This window comes from Helicoverpa zea, chromosome 9 (genome assembly GCF_022581195.2).
Source record: "Helicoverpa zea isolate HzStark_Cry1AcR chromosome 9, ilHelZeax1.1, whole genome shotgun sequence".
Taxonomy (NCBI): domain Eukaryota; kingdom Metazoa; phylum Arthropoda; class Insecta; order Lepidoptera; family Noctuidae; genus Helicoverpa; species Helicoverpa zea.
Genome location: NC_061460.1, coordinates 9,911,224 through 9,929,839, shown reverse-complemented (window position 1 = coordinate 9,929,839; position 18,616 = coordinate 9,911,224). Strand labels below are relative to the sequence as shown.

Genomic DNA, 18,616 nt, shown 5'->3' with positions numbered 1-18,616 from the left:
ATGAATGGAAAATGTTTTTTCTTGGTTCTTATTCTCTTGATTCTAATGAATAATGAACACGACATAATTGTTGAAACAGTTGACACGACATAATTTAATATTGTTCTTAAATATAAAGTTAAACTTTTTAACAAGCAATATGTAAATAAAAGTAAAAAATTCAATTGGTAAGCAAACAAGATAAAACCAAACAAGATGTCGGTTGAGGCTACCACATTAAACTTGAAAGGAGATTAAACACCACAGATATGAATTTGGTAATTAATTAGGGTTTATACCCCACAGACATATATCGATATTAGTTTCAAGTGAAATTAGGTATGCTAACCGAAACCTAAAACCATTAGGTTTTACCAAATCCCCCTTAACGATTTACCAATTTATCAATTTTACGAAGAGTATTATTGTAAGTAATATTTGCAAAACTGGATCATTTTATTTCTAATTATTTAAAACTAGCTTTTACCCGCGGTTTCACCCGCGTCTTAAACATCCTCCCGTACCCGGAGAAAATATAGCCTGTTACTCGACGATTCCAATCTTCCCAACAATATTAAAAAAAAAATCAAATAGTTAAATTGTTTCAGGTCATTTTTACCTAATAAACAATCAATAAAACGCTCCACATTATTATATTACTATAGACTAGCTGATCCCGCGAACTTCGTAACGTTTAAACCTTCGCTGAACCTCTAAAAACATTTTAAAACCAAAATAAGCCAAATCGGTCCAGCCATTCTCGAGTTTTAGTCAGACTAACGAACAGCAATTCATTTTTATATATAAGATTAGTAATTTTGCATTTTCTGGTATTGGAAAGAGGCTTATATGTAGGTACTTAATGTGCTTATGTTAGTAAAGTACCATTTTGTTCTCCACGTTGTTATCATACCGCAACAGAAACTCTTCAAACAGCCAAGTTTGCCAAGGAATAATACTGTAATATCTTGGCTAAAGTTGACTCGCGTACACTGACCCTGTTTCACTTGTATTTCCATGTTTAATTTGAGATATGCATAGTGCACACAAAAATACATGGGTAGGTAATGTTTTTACTAATTTCCTTAGGTACTGTTAATCGCGGTTTCACTTTCGTCAAGGGAAACTTGGTCCCATATAAAAGGATTAGGTACGTTAAGGACAAAGGCCTTATATGTCATCCAACATTGAAATAATTTTTCGAATCGGTTCAACAAACAAATCTTACTTCTTTGACCTATTTATAGCACGGATATTTATAGCAAATTGGTGGTTTTTAGAGCCTCTTAAAAATCCAAATGATTGATTAACAAGGGCTTTTATCTATTAAGCTTATCATGTTTTTATTTTGATATTAACGTACATAGAAAACAAGTCAACGGTGTTCTTTCGCTAACATTCATACATATTTTTTTTACTCGTATCTTCATAGTGAGAAGATAAATTATGTAATAGACTCATAAAAAATGAAGACAGCTCTAGTACAAGACCTGCAGAATAAGCTGGCTTACCTGGAGAGTCTAAAATCTAAATTATGTAGGCAAACAGTTTGCGCAAGCGCAGTACGTCTGTTCAAATATTACTACAAATATGTAAGTAATAAGTACACAGGCCTTCCATTTCTAAGCAGAGTAAGTTTCTTGAATATTTTAATGATGGCTCAGTGTTGTGACATCATTAAAATATTCAACAAGAGTGCATGTTGTATAAGATATTAATAAAAGAATGCTCTAGTATTCACATTAAAATCAATTTATAGGGAAAATCTCTAAAATGCTGAGCAATAATGCTCTTGATCAAGCTCTACTTTTACATACATAAACTTCCAGTATCTTATTTGGATACGTAGTCAGATAAACGTGGGTAAAAAGAGCCAACTTTACTTGTAGCAGCAGGATTGCAAGGTTTTCACTGTTTTCAGGGGTGACTTTTAATAACGTTGTAAGTACCTTTGTATTTTTATATACCTAGGTAAATACTGTCTGCGGAGGACCATTAGGCATGTTGACAATTGTCATAAAAAACCTACACAAATAAAGATGACAAATTAGTTGTATGTACAAGGAACTATTAGCGAAATGTATTTTTAAGCCAATTAACTAAAAAAACAATCCACTAATGGCTGACCTCGCTTATTAAATTGGTTACTATAACTTAATTAAAGTAACTCGAATACAAACGAATAAGTTTTAATATTTTGGTAGGATTAATTAAAGGGAAAGTCACAGTTTTGAGTAATTGTGTCGCGTATTCCGTCGGGGAGAGCAGGTTCAATATTAGGGACACCATGATTAAGATATTTTTTAGACAGTCCACAATTAATAAATTGCGTATGTTGTGTTGTATTAACTAGGTGATCGGTACCTACCTCTTGCATTGTAGGTAATATTTTTTTGTATTTTTGCAACTAAGTAAATTGTGAAATTATCTGACTTTCAGGTTAGTAGCAAAACGTGAACAACCTTTATTACTCGAGTTAACACCTTGTAAATTTTATTATGAAATTCGAGCGTAACACGTAATATTTGGAACTTTTCTAACTAATTTTTATTCGACAGGAGACACGAACTTCCTAAAACATGAATAATGTGAGCGTAAACTTTATGACTTTTTGGAATTTTATTAAGAAATTATCTGTTGGTCTTGCGAGGAGTAAAAACTTAGTTGTTGTACGTTACGTTACGCGTACAGATGAAACTTCGTGGAAAATCGAATTATGTCCTGCTAAGAAGTATCTAATAATGAAATAATTTAACCACTAACACGCGTGTCTTATGAAGATTGTGTTATCATAGTTTTTACTGACGTTCCAAGCCGCCTTTGATTAAAGCTTATGATCTTGAACTCGTATGACCTCATTATAATAAATACCTACATCCGATACTCGTTGAGTGGACAACAAATCTTTATTTTTAACTGACCACACAAATCGTTGTTCCTTTTTTAAAGTTTAGGATTTAGTCCGAAAAATCACGTTTGTCGTGGTCACCCTACCTGTAATTAATTGGACTGTGGCGGGTGGGTCCACTCATGCCGCGTCAAACCAATTGAACTCCAATAATTGCATTAACCCAGAATCGACCGCGACTCTGGACCAATTGAAACATTATTCACGACCAGCCCATTAATTGATAAAGGCTGCCAATTTAATATTTAAACTAGATCGATTGGAGGGTAATTAAGGCACGTCACATAATATTGTGGGAAGCCCCTGTCGAATGACAGGCGTGAAGCAATATTATCTATCTCAGTCGACGTGTTTGGATAGGAAAGAGTTTTCCCGCACGTAGATAGAAAGTAGCTTCTATTAACTCTGATATGCCTATGCATACAGCCATTCTGTAATTTCAATTCTGTCTGCATAATAGGATAGTAGAATTTTAACTATTCTGAATTCCTGGCTATTTGCTAGCCAAGAGTAACAACAAAATTTCTTGAAGAAACAGAAGGGCAATCATGAATTCCAATAGGCTTTTCCATACTTAGTACACTAAATACCTATATTAAATTGTGATGCACATTCATTGAGGAAAAGCATTCATACAAGTAAATAAGTCATATGATCAGCCTTTTTATCCTGTCACAGTTCTCACCTCACAGACAAATTAATAATCATTTAAAATCAAGTTTGCTCAAGGCAGATTGGCGATTTCAGCTTTTAAGTCCAGGTTTCCTCAAGATGTTTTCCTTTACCGTTAGTTAAAATGAAACTACACAGGTGCTCTTTCCTCATTGGTTAGCATACCTGATTCTCAAGGAAGAAAACTCAACGCATATTGAACATATGGCTGTAACTTTAAATAGAAAGAAAGTAAAAAAAGAAAGAATATTAAAAAAGAAGAAAGTTTATCTTTGCATCGAAGCCTGGACGGGAAAACTGCGGCGCACCGCTACAGTCTCTACTAATACCTATAACAAAGAGGAAATATCTTTTTGAATCCTAAAGGCTCCAAAACTGCTGAACCGAATTGAAAAATTCTTTCACAGTTGGAAAGCTGCACTCTTCCCGAGTAACATAGGCTATATTTTATATCGGCGCGGTCAGTAGTTCTCACGGGACGCGGGTGAAACTGCGGGATATCGGCTAGTACTTTATGTTGGTTAGGTTTGTATGCTGGGAGTATATTTCTCAAGTCTTTAATATTTCATTCGCGTTGTAGGAATAACTACGCGCTTAGGTCTAGGCATAAGTACCGTAAGCCTAATAAATTCTAAACGAACCTTCATATTAATACAAATGGAATCATTAAGTTGACTGATACGAGTTAAGTTGAATGAGTATATAAGTATAAGTTTATTTTTAATTTATAAAATTAATGTAAATATTTTGTAAATATTATGTAAATATTATAATATAATAATAGTTGAATGATATAAGTGATATTCATTAAAGTACCAATCAGTCCGAATTCTAGGTACCTATAACTACAATTAGGTTATTGTTTCAATAAGTAAATAGGTGTTAGTTTCCAGACTACAAAAATATAAAGCACTTTTATTTTTGACTCCTGAAAAGTTGGCAGTAGATGATTTCAGTGAACACGGCAAATCGGATATTCACAATTCCTGTTCCTTTAATATTTGTAGTCTAAATCAAACAGTACTATCGCTACTTGAGTTGAATGCAATTTACTTAAGACTATTTAAAAAAGCCGTTTGCTTTGTTATTATCTTATCTCTAAATGAGGTGCTTACTTTAACAACATACACATAAATATCTTACTTTGTACAAACTTCTCATCATATGACTATTCAGTAGTCATATGATCTCACTGTTTGCCCTATGCCCCAAATCATATGAATGTATTTATCATTTACTAGATAGGTCTGTGTTATCTCTGAGCCCCCAAACACTGCAAACTAAACTGTCGACTAATGTTGATTGACAGTTCATTTTGAAGGCGATCCAATTTACTTCTTAGATCTATAAGTACGTTCGGTCTAAGTATCGGCCGACTAAAAGTTGTCTTATGGTTGGAGTAAAAACAATCTTTCATTGTTGGCCGACTTAGTTAACATATTCGACGCAGGCCCTCAAAAAAAATCAGTAAATAACTGTTAACAACAATAACTCGGAAATTATGATTCCGTACGATCTTTTTTCTTTGGAAATGTTGGAAATGGTCAGGTTACTACCCAGTAATTGAAACAGACTTGTAAAATAATAAGCGACACACAACAAATTGTAAATTGTTAGTATCAAAAATAGTTTCGTAACAACAAAATCTAACAATAAACCGACAAATCTAATATCAATGTGTGAAATATCAGATTAATTACATTCCATTATACTTATAAAGTAGGCGGAGTATTTAATTAACTTGAAAAGGAACTGCTAAATGTAACATCCTGAATCCGTGACAAAAATGGCGGGTGTTAATTGGCGCCAAATTAGGCACAATTAAATATGGCCATGTTTTCTTGTAGCATTTTTTTTTCATGGCTACTATAAACACAAATACAAATATATATTATTTTGTAACAAAATACTATATTGTAAAATTAATGGTAGCACTTTTTATATCCAATATTCATTATTACTTTTTTAATTTTAAAGCTCTTAAAATGAAAATATAAAGATTTCCGCTCCGGACTCACTCCGCAGCGCGTCAAACCTGAGTCGACGATGAATATAAGCTGATATTAGACAATTACTTACTATATGTCAATATCTAATATGTATATCTGTATCTATATATATACAGATACAGTGTGTCTATAAGTGTTACCTACACAAATTAATTTATTCGCTGCAATACTTAGGATACGGTTGTGACAAAGTTTTTACGTTTGTACATTATTAAATTACAAAGGTAATGTACCTAATTTAAATAGGTAATTTAATTAACTGCTACAATAAATATATGATGTTTTTACAAATGCCTAATTAGTTAATTGAAAATTATAATTTGAATTGCTCTGATACTGGATTAGGCACATTCTTTTAAACTTAATAACATGACTTCTTTAACAATTCCTATTGCTTATGGCTGCTAAGTTTTTGAAATTGTTATTTACGGATCATTTCTTGTTTATGGGAACCGCGCATTAAAAGAAGTTACCGATTGGTTATCATGAAACCATATTTCAATGTGCTACATGCAGTATACTACGTCTTTCTAACAGCCAGTTTCTTCATCAAAAGTTAAAGCCAAAGTAAAAGTCAAAGTAATGTCTAAAGTAAAAGTAACGGTCAAATTCAATTTTTCTATTAGTTTTGCTGTCACTTTAGCCTTGAAAGAACGAATTTGACCGTTACTTTTACTTTAGACATTACTTTAACTTTAACTTTTGATGAAGAAACTGGCCGTAAGCCGACTAAGTTCTCATCAAGTGAAGACATTAAGCCTTTCACAAAAACTTAATAGAATCGGCATAAGTTTTCCAACACGTGGTAAGTAACCAAGAACTTTACTTTAAAAATATTACTTTCATGTTTAATAACTGTCTAGTACCTACAGGAGTCAACTGTCTTTAAATATTTTCCATCTAACAACTACACGTGTATGCATAAAAGTAGTATTGTAATTATAAAAGTGTAATTACTTGTACAATCATCGTTACAATGTGTCAATAAAATGCCTTCATTGAGCATCCACTGAACTTGTTTGCAGTGAGTGGGCGTGGCAAGCGTAAGGACGCAAACACATTGAAGCTAGGGATAGTGCGACGTTATAACTATTTCATTTTCATTTTTTATTATTATTTCGTCTTATATTTTTTACTATTTTTAAATACTTTATATAAAAATAGAGTAAAAATTGCGCATTTGATTATTAAGTTTTACTTCGGTTTCAATGAAAAATTTATAAATAATCAGGATTCACTATTTAGACAGCACGTAACGTAATAAAATGTTATTGACGCTTGTATGAATCCAAATTGTAGGTATTAGCTTGAATGTTGTCTTATCGATTGTTTTTGTATTAAGTAGTTTTAATGACCACATTATTATTATGTTCAGATATTAATAGAACTCTTTTGAACCACAAAACTTGACACCAGATATTATTTCTTATCATTAACGGTTATTCCCGGTATTAGTATAATAAATATAGTTGTCTGTTATGACTTCAGTTGTCAATGTAGGCGTTAAGTTTGGAACACACATGTCGAAAATACATTTTCCTTTCATTTGCTTTTTAAAAACAATTGTGTATTAAAATGTTAACCTGTACAAATTATGTAATTATTGTGATAAAATTCGCCAGTTTTTAGGTATTATATCAATAGACATCAGTTCAAATACATAAGGAACCAACGAATATCGAACAGTAAACATATAAACAGCATCCAATAGTTTGATAATATAATCTCGAGGATAATTATTTGGATAGAAATGAAAACAAAAACGTCAATTAGAACTCCCTCCCTTTGTGGCCTTTTATAAATACATAAATAGATATTTTTAGACATGTTTGATTTTTTGGTTCTGCTATTGTTATTACCTATCCAAATTAGAGGTACATAGTTTTCCTACTTCGAAGAGAATAACTATTACAGGTAAAATAACTTAGATTTGTATTTCCCACAGGAATGTGATGTCATTTGTATACGTGACAGCAAACAGTTACGGACGTACAATTTTCTGTAGGTACAAAATAATGGGAAACTATTGCTTGTTATTACTTAAATAATAACGACATTACCCCAAACGTCAATGTTTACCTGATAATAATAGATGCTTCACCAATTACTTACTGTTACTGTTACAGCCTTTTTTTTTATCGTCCCACTGCTGGGCACAGGCCTCCTCTCACATGGAGAAGGATTGAGCATTAATCACCACGCTTGCTCAATGCGGGATGGTGATTACTTACTCTATTATTAATTACAACATGCCTAAGGGACTGAATCATGCCTATTCCAAAACAGTTGCGCGTTGTATATAACTTCTTCTGCATCTGCATGGTTCGAATGTGATAAGCTAAATCAATTACGGTGATACGACGTGAAAAAACACCGAGTCGTTTTTTATTGTAATTCATGTGAAGATAATTGAGTGGAGACCGTGGTTAGAAAAGGCTTAGATTAGAATGTGGTTAGGTCGAAGTTGGATGCACAAATCTGATGATCTAGAGATTTGGGAATTCACAAAGGGAAGATCAATTAGCATACTTAAATAGGCCTGTGATTATGCTTGTTACTTAACTGTACAGGATTTACGGTGAATTGCAGCATTTAACTTTAATGATTACCGAACCATTTCCAGTTGTCAAATCGCCGACCAATGCACGGCATGTAGCTATACCTACGACTAGTTTGGCAATCGTTACATTTAAATAGTGCAACTTGGTCTTCGATGACAACCTTTTCCAGTTCTAGCTGTCAACATAAGACTGATTTGTCGTAACGAATCGCTTTTCCAATATAGTAGCGCCTTTATAATTGAGTAAGGCTTTAGTTGTTCGACAACATCTCTCGTGGTGTTTGCACTATGACGTCAATAGCGTCACCACGTGGAGTTTGTTGATTAAAAACTTATCGGCATATTGGTACATTTATACCTACACTATTACCTAGGCTAAATTGATTATGGAATATTTTGTAATTAAATTTGAAACTTGTAATGTGTGTGCGATTGTGAATTATAACTTAAATGAGTACAACTGAGAATCTAGTTTTTGGAAGGCGCTTTAATATTTGTATTTTAATCCATAAAAATCGTCTGTGAAATTATTTTAATTATATCCCACTTTTTAATCTCTCGTGCTAACATATTGTTGCATAGTTAGGTATTTAGAGTTCTAACAACGAGAGTCTTGTCTTAACTAATACGAAGTGTGTGAAATATTTCCGCAGCATGTGAGATTACCAAGTATATAGATTTGAAAAAGAAATTCAAGAAATGAAAGAATGAAAACCAAATTGAAAACACAGCACAAAACTTAATTAGAATCGAACTGAAGAAACTTAAGTTAATTGCTAGGTACTAATTTAACTTAGTTTCAATTAAGAAACGAAAAAGGGATACACTTTATTATACTTAATTATTTTGTATGTAAATAAAATATATTTTTTTTTCAGTTATGTGAATGTAAAATTGTCGAATGGTATGAAAATCTTAGAAATTATAGTAAAATATTTAAAATATTGTATTTGGAATTACATTATATAATGCCAATTATGTAGAAATGACGTTTCTATATAATTACGTACGTATTTTGTTTTGACGATTAGATACATACACAAATAGAGTTTCTGATAAAGTCAATAAATACTCTTATCTCCGCACAGTTCACATGTTAGATACATTATAATATTTACGATAAGACACACTTCTTTACTAAAATAATACAAAACTTTTCAGCCGCAGCTCGAAACTAAATAGGTTTTATTTAATTTAAACTGAAAGGAAATCGACGTTTTAAAATATATAAAACGTAGTTTAACCAATAAAATACAATTCAACAGCTATTTATACATTGTCGTTTAGATTCCCGACGGCTCGAGCGTTAATCCACTTGGTATAATAAATTCCGCGATTCACTCAAAACTCAACCCTTTCGATACTTCAAATCTATATAAAAAACTGCAAATTAACCTGTAAGAATCACATGTAAAATTGTTACTTACGGGTCACGGTATTCAATAGTCGTTTGAACTTTTACGCGCGCGTTTTTCGCGTGTAATATGTAATATAGTATTTGACGTTCGGTTATGTGACACGTCCGTCACGGGCCGTGTTTGCTACGGTACTGTCGTGGCCGTACTTTACTTTGTTTACCAGCGCCCGCCTCCCGCCCGCCCATGCGAGCCCTAACAAAATAATACGATGGATGTATGGGAATGATTTTTAATTGTACGGGTGTATGAACAATTTATCTATATATCTATGTACATTTATAAAAATTAATGCCACTTTTCGTTCCAATTTCAAACTCAAGAACGGACTCACTTATTCAAACCAAATGTTTAGGGTTCGTTCGGACTATTTAGTAAATGGTTTGTGTGAAGTTGGCACAAAATCAGTCAAAGGGTTCTTCATTTATATTTATTTAGCGAAGCGCATAATATGGGGCTACTAGTTATTGGTATTTTATTAGCTACTCCTATATTACTATATTTTTAAAATATAGTTCATCATCATCATCCTTCTACCTTTATTCCGTTTTTCTATTTGGGGTCGGCGCAGCATATTTTCTTCTTCCACACTCTTTTGTCTGCCGTCATCTCACAAGTAACATTAATTTACAATTTAATATATAGTTATTGTAATTTAATAGTTTATTAAGACTTTATTAGTCACGATTGTAGTATTGTTGTTTAAAATTGTGCTTGTATGTCATAATGGGCTTGACTTTATAAACGATTAATGTGTCGATGTTTATTAGGTACTTAAGATTTACTGGTTTTAAATTACTTACCGTACATGTATGGTCATAAGGTTTCAATATTTTAGTATTACTCGAATCAATTTAATGAATTTATTTATAGTTATTGAGATAGTTCAATGGTTGAAATTGTTTTTACGGTAAACTAAGAGTTTTATTTATAAGAAATAAAGATTTAATTAAGCATATTTGGTTAGGTGTTTGTACCAATTATCTGTCTACTACTGGGAACATAATAATTCTTAGTTTTTTGGTCTATGTAAAAAGAGTGGTCCTAATTTACTTTTTTAATCACAATCAAATTTAGGGTAATCTTATTAATTTCTCATTGAACTATTCAATATTACATAATAAACATAGGTTATAATTAGAAGACAAAAAAACTCTTTAAAACTTTACTCTCAATTAAATCTTAATTACATAAAGGAGCATCCTTTAATGATATCTAATATAAGTACATTAAAAACTTATTTTCAACTAGCTTCTGCCCGCGACTTCGTACGCGGATCCTGTCCCTTATGCCAGCGACTACGGGGTCAGCAAAATCAAAGATCTTAATCGTCTGATATTGAATTTTAAGAGCCCGTTGACTTGAAAACAACGGAATACGCATTAGAAACGTTACATATATTTTATTTTTGTACTTCAACGGCAAAAGCACAGCAGACTAAACAAAACGCTGAGAACTGAACCGCAATAGACGCGACCATAGGGATAAAAGTAGTGATTCTAATTAGTCCGCATTTAAGTTGTGTGTGGCAAAAATATTACACGTATTATTACGTAAAAAACATTAAATAGATAACAAAGTCGTGGTGACTTAGTGGAAGTCGTGGTGGTTTATAGGGTAGAGAACGTCTTTGATTCCAGGTCTGGCAAGTACCTGCCAATGCAACTTTTCTAAGTTCGTATGTACTTTCTACGTATATTTTGGATACCAATGACCGTTATTTGGAAGGCATGTTAAACTGTAGGTTCCGGCTGTCATTGAACATTCTTGGCAGTCGTTATGGGTAGTCAGACCAGTAAGTCTGACCAGTTTTACCAAGGGGTGTTGGGTTGAGCGGGTAACCGGGTTGTGGAGGTCAGATAGGCAGTCGCTCCTTGTAAAACACTGGTACTCAGTTGCATCGTGACTGGAAGTCGACTCTAACATAATTGGGATAAAGGCTCTTGAGATAATAACGACAATAATAATGAGCTATAAGCACCGCAGGACATCTGAGGCTGATGACGGGGAGTAGCTACCCCGCGGGGCTATATTTACTGAGTTCTCCAGGGAGAGTATACTGCCCCCATCTCCGGCCGGTCGGAGTGAACCATGACGGGGGTAGGTCTCAAGCCTCTGGCTTGGCTTAGCCGTCCAGAGTGGAGTCGCTAGAGCAGGGTTAGTAGCCCTGCTCGGAGGATGCCTCGTGGTAAGTGACCCACAGGGAGCGCGTAATCTGCGTTTAAAATCCGCCGAGGTATTCTCACACTTCAGCCGCTCATGTCCCTGTTGCCCTCTTGTTGCTATTCAGTGACTGATCTGTACAGTAAGTGAGCTGGCGAAGTCTCCACCTGCAATTTTTACATGTATCTAATACATTGTCATCGGCAGGTGCCATAGTTCCCGTAGTTTCCCCATTCCTAGTCCATTAGCATCCCCTCACAATAGCCCAAGTAGTTTTCATCCACAGTTAGCAATGGTATAGCACAGAACCGGGGATTGTCTTTTTTTAACGACGTCCACCGGGGATTGTCCTTGAGTTCATATTTCTATAGTGTATAAAGGGATAATCGTCGGTTTTGTGTCACCATACCTATTTCATAACATTCGTTTCTATACATTTCAAGTGTAGTATTGCTCTTGAAGTTCCACATCAGGTGTTCCAGATCTTCGATGTATATACGTCAATAGAGAGTGCTTATTAGATTGAACCACTTTTGCAAAAACGTCATATATGCTATAGTATAGCTGGGCTCCTGGGGTTCCACATCAGGTGTTTTACATCTTCAATTTTTATAAGTCAACAGAGAGTGCTTATCAGATTGAACAACTTTTGCTAAAACGTCACACCTCTATATGCTATAGTCTAGCTGGGCCCCTGGAGTTCCACATCAGGTGTTTTAGATCTTCAATTTGTATAAGTCAATAGAAAGTGCTTATCAAGTTGAACAACTTTTGCTAAAACGTCATACCTGTATATGGTACAGAGAAGCTGGGCTCTTGGGGTTCCACATCAGGTGTTACAGATCTTAAAATTTATTATCTCAGCTGAAAATGCTCATCACATGAAACAATTTTTGCTATGGCACCATTTTGGTATCTCTTATAGTTTTGTTGGTCTGTTGGTGTTCTGCATCAGGTCTTCAAGTTTTGAAGATAAATTATAGCCTATATGTTGACCAGGCTTAATACTGATACAACAAAGAAAAAATCATTGAAATCCGTCCAGTAGTTCCGAAGATTAGCGTGTACAAACAAACAGACATACAGACATACAGACATACAGACATACAGACAGATTTATTTTTTTGGATTTGTGCTCCATTACTGTTTCTAAACCCCACCCAATTAATATTTTTTTAATATATTCAATGTACAGACACAGTTTTTTTACAGATTTATTATATGTATAGATTAGTAACGGGTTACGTACTTGTAGACAGCCCTACGGCTCGTAGCGGTTTCGTAGCCGCGTAGTGTAGTCCGCATTAGTTCGACCGAGGTTTATAAATTAATCATAAACTCACTTACTTGGTTTACTGTTACAATAGGTACTGGCATAATAGAAATGGATTTGTTGTATCCATGGTTAGTACCTATATCGGTTCATTGTGTTAGGAATTATACATGTAATTTAATGTTCCTTTTGTAGATTTTTTTGCAAATAAAATTTTTATTGCATTTCAACCTACCTAAAGATATTTTCTGATAATGATTGGTTAAACTAAGTTACTGTACTTAATAATTTTGTAGAGTGTGTAGAGACTTTTATGATTTGTCGATGTTGTGACTTTTCATCCTAACTAATATTATAAATGTGAAAGTAACTCTGTCTGTCTGTCTGTCTGTCTTTCTGTCTGTCTGTCTTTTCTTCACGCCTAAACTAATGGACTGATTTGTGTGAAATTTGGTACAGACATAGTCTGGAACTTGAGAAAGGACATAGGATAGTTTTTATTACAAAGAAATACAAAAATAAAAAATAAAATTTATTCCGGACATATACCGCCATCTATTGGTCAAACCATAAATCTGCCGGAAGTCACTATTCCACGCGAACGAAGTCGCGGGCAAAAGCTAGTTAGTGAAATAATTTTTAAAATAGGTTCAATAGATACGAAGCCTACAGAGTAAAAAAAAACATTTTTTAATGATTATAATATTAGTTTAGATTAGCGAATACCTGCATTAAAATTGAACTAATCGATAAATATTATATTTAGATTTAGTTGGCTAATAAAATATATAGACGCAATCATAAACATAAAACAGTAATCTGTTGAATGTTGCTATCATTCCGAAGCATCGTAAATGTGTCTTCGAAGTGTTGCAATGGAATTTCCGAAGAGGTTAGTCGCAATAGGATTTTATAAGCTTTTATTTTGGGTTCGAATATCATAGATATTTTTGGGAAGTAGATATTATTGCATCATTTTTATTAGGAGTCGGGTGTGCAAAGCACAATATCCTCTACATTTTTAAGGTCAATATGGGACAACGCTAGAGAGTTCCTCTATTTCTTAATAACAAGCTGAAATTAAATAAGTTATGGTCAGTCAGGCTGTGTAGTACGTATTCTATTATATAACAACTACGTTATCTGCAGTTGTCAACGCTATCTACTTGAACTTACGACAAAGTGGGAATGTGCTTAGACGTACCCCTTAAGTTTAGTGTTACTTGACTCTATCCATAGATACAGTATTCCTCTAACTCCATATTTTGTATACCGTGTATACAAAAACAATTACAAAATAACCTTGGTTTTATTAAAATTAGGAGTTCACACGACCGCAAATGACGTATTCTCTCCAAAAACATATGACGCCTGACACTTTAATAATGCCTATGTGACATGAGAGAGACAGATCTACTATTAGGTATGTCACTTGAAAAAAAAAAAAAAAAAATGGTGGTTAACGCTAATTCACCTTTTGAAAAAACTGACACGAAAAATGGAGTGCCATGCTTTGTTATATTGTCACTACAAAAAAAAAATACGTTCTTATATTTATTTTACTAATTACTAATTAAAGGTGGTCCATATTGATGATAAATCTATAAAAAAGTTAGGATACCAAGGTAGGTAAGTGTCGGCAGTCAAATTCGAAGCATTGAATCATTCATACACACTCACTATAGGGTAAACGACACACCACAGCCTTTATAAAATAACGGAGATCGAGCTGCCGTAACCAGTAGGTTATCAAAATGAATTTTTAACATACCTTAAACTAAGAATACTCAAAAAGGCAAAAGTTAAAACTGTGAAATAGAGTAGTTTAGTGAGTTTCTGCGTATTTTATTTGCAACTGCCTAATACGTTTAGAAATAGGGAATCACCTTTATCAATGCGTCGTCATCGAAGTAGCATGCAAGCATAACATCTTTTTTTTAAACAAAAAGCTAAGCTAAATTAGTCCTTATTCCAAACACAACTAAGTTTCAGATTAGTCTTCTTTAAATAATATAAGATTACTGCGTCGCATTAGTTATTCAAATATGTATAGTAAACCGGTCTTCAGGTGTAGGAAGCGCCGCAAATATTAGCACAATCTCCTATTAGTTGTACGACTAGACACCTCACGCGATTGTCTTGCTATTTCACACTGTTTTCTTTGAATATGACGCATTAATACAGCTTCTTAAATAATATTTTGTATTTAAATAGAACCTGCGTAGACTAAACTGTGTACTCAAGTCATAAATTCTAATTTTAAAATTATACTCACCTGTAATATTTATGGTAGTTTTACCGGTTACTGGTAGCCTATCAGGCACTTACCTGACAGATAAATTATAACTTTTGGTTTCACAGGTCTCGGACAAAATTAACTGACACTTTGTTGGCAACCAGTGAAACTGTGCCTTACAACAAATACCTAAATATTGGATACTCGTCGGGAGTCATATATTCATTCACTTTCATCTTCTAGCAGCTGTCTGGCTAACTGCGCCATAATATGCGAGAAATACGGTAAATACTCAAACGTCATTGTGATAATAGTACTCATACTTACCTAAGGTTTAACGATATAGGTACCTAAACTACACTACCTTACAAACAGTAGTAGGTACTCATTGTACACCAATAAACAATAACATTAAATTGCCAATGCATTACGATGTAAATTATAAAAGATAATAAAATACCACTTGATGTGCAGCGCACTGCACTTGAAGACTAATCGTCGATTTATATCTACTAATGAAGTATTGTTCTTCGTCCGTGTTTGTCACACTATGTGGTTACTTGCGCAGAATACTGACGAGCTTTGAAAGGAAGTCGACGACCTCCGGTCACAATTGTAAGTTAATAGGAACCCCTTTGGGATTCAGGAACCTAGTTTTTATACTTACCTTTATTAAACTCACGGATAATCCATGTTAGTTGACTGAAACAATGTAGTGTTTTTTTATGTCAAAACATAGAGTTTGTTTCAGGATAAAAATTAAGTAGGTAGTCGCAACATTCGATTCTATGTCGAGTAGTGTGGTGTGGATGTAAAACAAGACCAAGCAGTTATACCAAGGGATATAAAGTTGCCCGGTTGAGAAGCTCAGACAGTCCCTCCATGTAAAACACTGGTACTCAGCTGCATTTAGTTTGACTGGAAGCCGATTCCAACATAGTTTTGAAAAGGTTAGGCAGATGATGTACCTGAGTAGCTTGCAGTGTAAATCTGTAGCCATTTGAAGGCAATGGGCTTGCCAGTAAGCCAGGGCTAAACCATAACTGGCACAATGGCTATTTAATTCAGATACACCTGCTTAGACTTAGGATAAAGTTATGTAGGTAAGTCTCTTGGCACTAACTTATTCGATGCTAATACGAACCTATTTACACCTTGGATCACAGACTAAACAGCCAATTGTCTTTCGCACCCTTACGGCCGTTCCCAATACTGTATCTATCTGTAGAAATGCTCATTAGATATAGAATTTTGACATTAACCCCATACAAGTAATATCATGTTATGTCGTGGTGGCCTAGTGGGTAAAAGAACCAACCTCTGGAGCATGTGGGTGTTGGTTCGATTCAAGGTCAGGCAAACCAATGCAACTTTTCTAAGTTTGTATGTACTTTCTAAGTATATCTTGGACACCAATGGCTGATAAAAAGGTGAAGGAAAACATCTCGAGGAAACCTGAACTATAGTCTGAAATCACCAACCCGCATTAAACAAGCGTGGTGATTAATGCTCAATCCTTCTCCGTGTGAGAGGAGGCCTGTGCCCAGTAGTGAAAAAAAAGGCTGTAACAGTAAGTAATGTTAAATTCCTATCCCTGGTACGGAACACACAGGCAGATAGATTATGGGGAAGGGTCTTTAACGGTCGAGGTGCGTATGGCGTATGTTAACGATTCAACAGAGAATTCAGTAATGTAATTAATATTAGTTTAACACAAATATGGCACGCTCATTTGCATGTCAAATATTTACTGGCTAATGTAGTAAGTGCGTGACGGGTAATTAGATGAAGTCTCAGGGGATGGGATGCCGATAGCTAATGCCGTCCCTACGCTGTGAGGGTTGGTCGGAACACGATATGGATTATAAACGGGGAAATATCAGGCGTATTTTAATATGAAGTAAATTGACTAGGAAAACGTTTGTTGGAGTATTTTTATATTTATTTAGAACAGTGTTTCCCAAAGTGGGCGATAACGCCCCCTTGTGGGCGCTGCAGGTCTCAAGGGGGGCGGTAAGAGACCCAGAAAGAAAATAGGGGCGTTGTGTAGAGGCCTGGGGGGTGATTTGTAATTTTATTTAGCTAGGAGGCCTCTTAGACAACGACTTGTGAACATCAACTAATATGAATTACAAGATTGCTCAGACTCGGTTCTATATTTCTCTCCACGTAGTTCATATATCTGTCCTATTTTACTGAATATAGAAAAAATAAAAATCATGTCAATGTCAATCGGTCGCTCCGTTTCGTAATTAAAGTAGACACAAACAAACAAATAAAAAGGCAACAGACACACTTTCGCATTTTGATAGTTATTAGTACTCGTAGATATCTATCATGTTTTAACAAGTTTTTGTTAAATAACCCGAATTGTGAATTCTTGTATCAGTCGGCTGGTTCAAGTTGTACGACCAGGATGGCACGGGCAGAAGAGAAAGTCACTGAGGGTGCCAATCTGCAAAGCCTAGGTTCACTTCATTATTCAAATTTTAAACAAAACTACAACAGTGCATGCGCAAACAAGGCATGACGTCGAGGCGGTACTGGAGGGGTGCCAGTCCGGCTGTCACCCCTCTCTTTCTCGTTTATTTATGTTTTTTCCCGGTTTACTTAAATTAATTCCTCAAAGTTATATTAAAAAAAAAACAGTTTTTTCGACATTTCTGGTTTATTCTGCGCCCTTTGAGTCAGTCAAAAAATTTTGCGCCTTTCACTTAACAGTGACTATTTTCTAATTTCATTAGGTATCATTGCGTCCCAAAAATCAAAAAATTTGCGCTCGCGGCTTCTTCTCTTTGCAGTGTTTTTTTTTCCACACTTGTTGAGGTACTTTTGTGCCCCAAAACTAAACAATTTGCGCGGTTTTTTTTAACTTGTTTTGGTACTTTACTCTTCCAAAACGCAAAAATTTCGCGCTCGCTGCTTTTTCACTTGTAACTGGTTTTTATAAAACATGTTTGGGTTCTATTATGTCCCAAAACTCAAAAATTACGGGCTGGCTTCGCTAGCGCTTCAAAAGTTTGCAGTGATCTGTCTCCGGTTTCTTTATGTTAAACCAGGCAAAAGCACCATGAATGACCATATTGCACCATATTTTGTCGTTTTTTTGGGGGGGTGCTCAATAGGTAGTCCGCCCCGGGTGCCACCCGATGCTACGCCGCCACTGTAAGAGTCAACTTGAGACCTAAACGCCGCGGTATGTTACCTACCTGCGCTCAGGTTTCAAGTTGCGGGTTATAGTAAAAGTTTCGTTTAGAACTCTCCGTTAATAAACATATATAGGTCACAATAATTAATTAATTTAATTTGAAATTATAGTGGTTTTTAAATAGGTGAAAAAATGGGGGGCGCTAAAAAAATATTTATTCTCAAAGTGGGCAGTAGACAAAATAAGTTTGGGA

At 34.6% G+C, this 18,616-nt stretch overlaps 1 protein-coding gene across 2 annotated transcripts in view; it reads right to left on the bottom strand.

Annotated features, from left to right (window-relative positions):
* LOC124633379 (cytoglobin-1) overlaps positions 1–15,440 on the bottom strand; it is a 30,988-nt gene extending 15,548 nt beyond the window's left edge. The window contains exon 1 of one of the 2 annotated variants that reach the window (XM_047168572.1): positions 15,308–15,440. The gene's annotated coding sequence lies outside the window, so the exon portion shown is untranslated. Of the gene's footprint in view, positions 1–9,555; positions 9,686–15,307 lie in introns of those variants that run through there. The other variant, XM_047168571.1, reaches the window with a different exon arrangement.
* Positions 15,441–18,616: the final 3,176 nt, after the last annotated feature.